Source organism: Nerophis ophidion, linkage group LG21, assembly GCF_033978795.1.
Source record: "Nerophis ophidion isolate RoL-2023_Sa linkage group LG21, RoL_Noph_v1.0, whole genome shotgun sequence".
NCBI lineage: Eukaryota > Metazoa > Chordata > Actinopteri > Syngnathiformes > Syngnathidae > Nerophis > Nerophis ophidion.
This window is the reverse complement of record NC_084631.1, coordinates 43,857,560-43,864,098: the sequence shown is the minus strand read 5'-3', so window position 1 is coordinate 43,864,098 and position 6,539 is coordinate 43,857,560.

Here is a 6,539-nt window from a genome sequence, read left to right as displayed (position 1 = left end):
TAAAGAGGGAGGCATTGTTCGGAGGTCTCAAGAATGTCGGAACTACGTGTATGTGTGTTAAAAGTGTCAAAGTTGTGTGTAAAGTATCTTTTATATTTACATAGTACGTATATATTATTAATGTTGTAAATACACATCTTTATAGATCTAGAAAGGCTGGGCCTAAAGAGGGAGGCATTGTTCGGAGGTCTCAAGAATGTCGGAACTACGTGTATGTGTGTTAAAAGTGTCTAAGTTGTGTGTAAAGTATCTTTTATATTTACATAGTACGTATATATTATTAATGTTGTAAATACATATCTTTATAGATCTAGAAAGGCTGGGCCTAAAGAGGGAGGCATTGTTCGGAGGTCTCAAGAATGTCGGAACTACGTGTATGTGTGTTAAAAGTGTCAAAGTTGTGTGTAAAGTATCTTTTATATTTACATAGTACGTATATATTATTAATGTTGTAAATACATATCTTTATAGATCTAGAAAGGCTGGGCCTAAAGAGGGAGGCATTGTTCGGAGGTCTCAAGAATGTCGGAACTACGTGTATGTGTGTTAAAAGTGTCAAAGTTGTGTGTAAAGTATCTTTTATATTTACATAGTACGTATATATTATTAATGTTGTAAATACACATCTTTATAGATCTAGAAACGCTGGTTTTAAAGAGGGAGGGATTATTCGGAGGTCTCAAGAATGTCGGAACTACGTGTATGTGTGTTAAAAGTGTCAAAGTTGTGTGTAAAGTATCTTTTATATTTACATAGTATGTATATATTATTAATGTTGTAAATACACATCTTTATAGATCTAGAAAGGCTGGTCCTAAAGAGAGGCATTTTTCGGAGGTCTCAAGAATGTCGGAACTACGTGTATGTGTGTTAAAAGTGTCAAAGTTGTGTGTAAAGTATCTTTTATATTTACATAGTACGTATATATTATTAATTTTGTAAATACACATCTTTATAGATCTAGAAACGCTGGTTTTAAAGAGGGAGGCATTGTTCGGAGGTCTCAAGAATGTCGGAACTACGTGTATGTGTGTTAAAAGTGTCAAAGTTGTGTGTAAAGTATCTTTTATATTTACATAGTACGTATATATTATTAATGTTGTAAATACACATCTTTATAGATCTAGAAACGCTGGTTTTAAAGAGGGAGGCATCGTTCGGAGGTCTCAAGAATGTCGGAACTATGTGTATGTGTGTTAAAAGTGTCAAAGTTGTGTGTAAAGTATCTTTTATATTTACATAGTATGTATATATTATTAATGTTTTAAATACACATCTTTATAGATCTAGAAATGCTGGTTTTAAAGAGGGAGGCATTGTTCGGAGGTCTCAAGAATGTCGGAACTACGTGTATGTGTGTTAAAAGTGTCAAAGTTGTGTGTAAAGTATCTTTTATATTTACATAGTATGTATATATTATTAATGTTTTAAATACACATCTTTATAGATCTAGAAAGGCTGGTCTTAAAGAGGGAGGCATTGTTCGGAGGTCTCAAGAATGTCGGAACTACGTGTATGTGTGTTAAAAGTGTCAAAGTTGTGTGTAAAGTATCTTTTATATTTACATAGTATGTATATATTATTAATGTTGTAAATACACATCTTTATAGATCTAGAAAGGCTGGTCCTAAAGAGGGAGGCATTGTTCGGAGGTCTCAAGAATGTCGGAACTACGTGTATGTGTGTTAAAAGTGTCAAAGTTGTGTGTAAAGTATCTTTTATATTTACATAGTACGTATATATTATTAATTTTGTAAATACACATCTTTATAGATCTAGAAACGCTGGTCCTGAAGAGGGAGGCATTGTTCGGAGGTCTCAAGAATGTCGGAACTACGTGTATGTGTGTTAAAAGTGTCAAAGTTGTGTGTAAAGTATCTTTTATATTTACATAATACGTATATATTATTAATGTTTTAAATACACATCTTAATAGATCTAGAAAGGCTGGTTTTAAAGAGGGAGGCATTGTTCGGAGGTCTCAAGAATGTCGGAACTACGTGTATGTGTGTTAAAAGTGTCAAAGTTGTGTGTAAAGTATCTTTTATATTTGCATAGTACGTATATATTATTAATGTTGTAAATACATATCTTTATATATCTAGAATGGCTGGTTCTAAAGAGGGAGGCAATGTTCGGAGGTCTCAAGAATGTCGGAACTACGTGTATGTGTGTTAAAAGTGTCAAAGTTGTGTGTAAAGTATCTTTTATATTTGCATAGTACGTATATATTATTAATGTTGTAAATACATATCTTTATATATCTAGAATGGCTGGTTCTAAAGAGGGAGGCAATGTTCGGAGGTCTCAAGAATGTCGGAACTACGTGTATGTGTGTTAAAAGTGTCAAAGTTGTGTGTAAAGTATCTTTTATATTTACATAGTATGTGTATATTATTAATGTTTTAAATACACATCTTTATAGATCTAGAAAGGCTGGTTTTAAAGAGGGAGGCATTGTTCGGAGGTCTCAAGAATGTCGGAACTACGTGTATGTGTGTTAAAAGTGTCAATGTTGTGTGTAAAGTATCTTTTATATTTACATAGTACGTATATATTATTAATGTTGTAAATACATATCTTTATAGATCTAGAAACGCTGGTTTTAAAGAGGGAGGCATTGTTCGGAGGTCTCAAGAATGTCGGAAGTACGTGTATGTGTGTTAAAAGTGTCAAAGTTGTGTGTAAAGTATCTTTTATATTTGCATAGTACGTATATATTATTAATGTTGTAAATACATATCTTTATATATCTAGAATGGCTGGTTCTAAAGAGGGAGGCAATGTTCGGAGGTCTAAAGAATGTCGGAACTACGTGTATGTGTGTTAAAAGTGTCAAAGTTGTGTGTAAAGTATCTTTTATATTTACATAGTACGTATATATTATTAATGTTGTAAATACACATCTTTATAGATCTAGAAACGCTGGCCCTAAAGAGGGAGGCATTGTTCGGAGGTCTCAAGAATGTCGGAACTACGTGTATGTGTGTTAAAAGTGTCAAAGTTGTGTGTAAAGTATCTTTTATATTTACATAGTACGTATATATTATTAATTTTGTAAATACACATCTTTATAGATCTAGAAACGCTGGTTTTAAAGAGGGAGGCATTGTTCGGAGGTCTCAAGAATGTCGGAACTACGTATATGTGTGTTAAAAGTGTCAAAGTTGTGTGTAAAGTATCTTTTATATTTACATAGTACGTATATATTATTAATGTTGTAAATACACATCTTTATGGATCTAGAAACGCTGGTTTTAAAGAGGGAGGCATTGTTCGGAGGTCTCAAGAATGTCGGAACTACGTGTATGTGTGTTAAAAGTGTCAAAGTTGTGTGTAAAGTATCTTTTATATTTACATAGTACGTATATATTATTAATGTTGTAAATACACATCTTTATAGATCTAGAAATGCTGGCCCTAAAGAGGGAGGCATTGTTCGGAGGTCTCAAGAATGTCGGAACTACGTGTATGTGTGTTAAAAGTGTCAAAGTTGTGTGTAAAGTATCTTTTATATTTACATAGTATGTACATATTATTAATGTTGTAAATACACATCTTTATAGATCTAGAAACGCTGGTTTTAAAGAGGGAGGCATTGTTCGGAGGTCTCAAGAATGTCGGAACTACGTGTATGTGTGTTAAAAGTGTCAAAGTTGAGTGTAAAGTATCTTTTATATTTACATAGTACGTATATATTATTAATGTTGTAAATACATATCTTTATAGATCTAGAAAGGCTGGGCCTAAAGAGGGAGGCATTGTTCGGAGGTCTCAAGAATGTCGGAACTACGTGTATGTGTGTTAAAAGTGTCAAAGTTGTGTGTAAAGTATCTTTTATATTTACATAGTACGTATATATTATTAGTTTTGTAAATACACATCCTTATAGATCTAGAAACGCTGGTTTTAAAGAGGGAGGCATTGTTCGGAGGTCTCAAGAATGTCGGAACTACGTGTATGTGTGTTAAAAGTGTCAAAGTTGTGTGTAAAGTATCTTTTATATTTACATAGTACGTATATATTATTAATTTTGTAAATACACATCTTTATAGATCTAGAAACGCTGGTTTTAAAGAGGGAGGCATTGTTCGGAGGTCTCAAGAATGTCGGAACTACGTGTATGTGTGTTAAAAGTGTCAAAGTTGTGTGTAAAGTATCTTTTCTATTTACATGGTACGTATGTATTATTAATGTTGTAAATACACATCTTTATAGATCTAGAAAGGCTGGTTTTAAAGAGGGAGGCATTGTTCGGAGGTCTCAAGAATGTCGGAACTACGTGTATGTGTGTTAAAAGTGTCAAAGTTGTGTGTAAAGTATCTTTTATATTTACATAGTACGTATATATTATTAATGTTGTAAATACACATCTTTATAGATCTAGAAACGCTGGTTTTAAAGAGGGAGGCATTGTTCGGAGGTCTCAAGAATGTCGGAACTACGTGTATGTGTGTTAAAAGTGTCAAAGTTGTGTGTAAAGTATCTTTTATATTCACATTGTACGTATATATTATTAATGTTGTAAATACACATCTTTATAGATCTAGAAATGCTGGCCCTGAAGAGGGAGGCATTGTTCGGAGGTCTCAAGAATGTCGGAACTACGTGTATGTGTGTTAAAAGTGTCAAAGTTGTGTGTAAAGTATCTTTTATATTTACATAGTATGTACATATTATTAATGTTGTAAATACACATCTTTATAGATCTAGAAACGCTGGTTTTAAAGAGGGAGGCATTGTTCGGAGGTCTCAAGAATGTCGGAACTACGTGTATGTGTGTTAAAAGTGTCAAAGTTGTGTGTAAAGTATCTTTTATATTTACATAGTACGTATATATTATTAATGTTGTAAATACATATCTTTATAGATCTAGAAAGGCTGGGCCTAAAGAGGGAGGCATTGTTCGGAGGTCTCAAGAATGTCGGAACTACGTGTATGTGTGTTAAAAGTGTCAAAGTTGTGTGTAAAGTATCTTTTATATTTACATAGTACGTATATATTATTAGTTTTGTAAATACACATCTTTATAGATCTAGAAACGCTGGTTTTAAAGAGGGAGGCATTGTTCGGAGGTCTCAAGAATGTCGGAACTACGTGTATGTGTGTTAAAAGTGTCAAAGTTGTGTGTAAAGTATCTTTTATATTTACATAGTACGTATATATTATTAATTTTGTAAATACACATCTTTATAGATCTAGAAACGCTGGTTTTAAAGAGGGAGGCATTGTTCGGAGGTCTCAAGAATGTCGGAACTACGTGTATGTGTGTTAAAAGTGTCAAAGTTGTGTGTAAAGTATCTTTTCTATTTACATGGTACGTATGTATTATTAATGTTGTAAATACACATCTTTATAGATCTAGAAAGGCTGGTTTTAAAGAGGGAGGCATTGTTCGGAGGTCTCAAGAATGTCGGAACTACGTGTATGTGTGTTAAAAGTGTCAAAGTTGTGTGTAAAGTATCTTTTATATTTACATAGTACGTATATATTATTAATGTTGTAAATACACATCTTTATAGATCTAGAAACGCTGGTTTTAAAGAGGGAGGCATTGTTCGGAGGTCTCAAGAATGTCGGAACTACGTGTATGTGTGTTAAAAGTGTCAAAGTTGTGTGTAAAGTATCTTTTATATTTACATAGTACGTATATATTATTAATGTTGTAAATACACATCTTTATAGATGTAGAAACGCTGGTTTTAAAGAGGGAGGCATTGTTCGGAGGTCTCAAGAATGTCGGAACTACGTGTATGTGTGTTAAAAGTGTCAAAGTTGTGTGTAAAGTATCCTTTATATTTACATAGTATGTATATATTATTAATGTTGTAAATACACATCTTTATAGACCTAGAAAGGCTGGTCCTAAAGAGGGAGGCATTGTTCGGAGTTCTCAAGAATGTCGGAACTACGTGTATGTGTGTTAAAAGTGTCAAAGTTGTGTGTAAAGTATCTTTTATATTCACATTGTACGTATATATTATTAATGTTGTAAATACACATCTTTATAGATCTAGAAACGCTGGTTTTAAAGAGGGAGGCATTGTTCGGAGGTCTCAAGAATGTCGGAACTACGTGTATGTGTGTTAAAAGTGTCAAAGTTGTGTGTAAAGTATCTTTTATATTTACATAGTATGTATATATTATTAATGTTGTAAATACACATCTTTATAGATGTAGAAACGCTGGTTTTAAAGAGGGAGGCATTGTTCGGAGGTCTCAAGAATGTCGGAACTACGTGTATGTGTGTTAAAAGTGTCAAAGTTGTGTGTAAAGTATCCTTTATATTTACATAGTATGTATATATTATTAATGTTGTAAATACACATCTTTATAGACCTAGAAAGGCTGGTCCTAAAGAGGGAGGCATTGTTCGGAGTTCTCAAGAATGTCGGAACTACGTGTATGTGTGTTAAAAGTGTCAATGTTGTGTGTAAAGTATCTTTTATATTTACATAGTATGTATATATTATTAATGTTGTAAATACACATCTTTATAGATGTAGAAACGCTGGTTTTAAAGAGGGAGGCATTGTTCG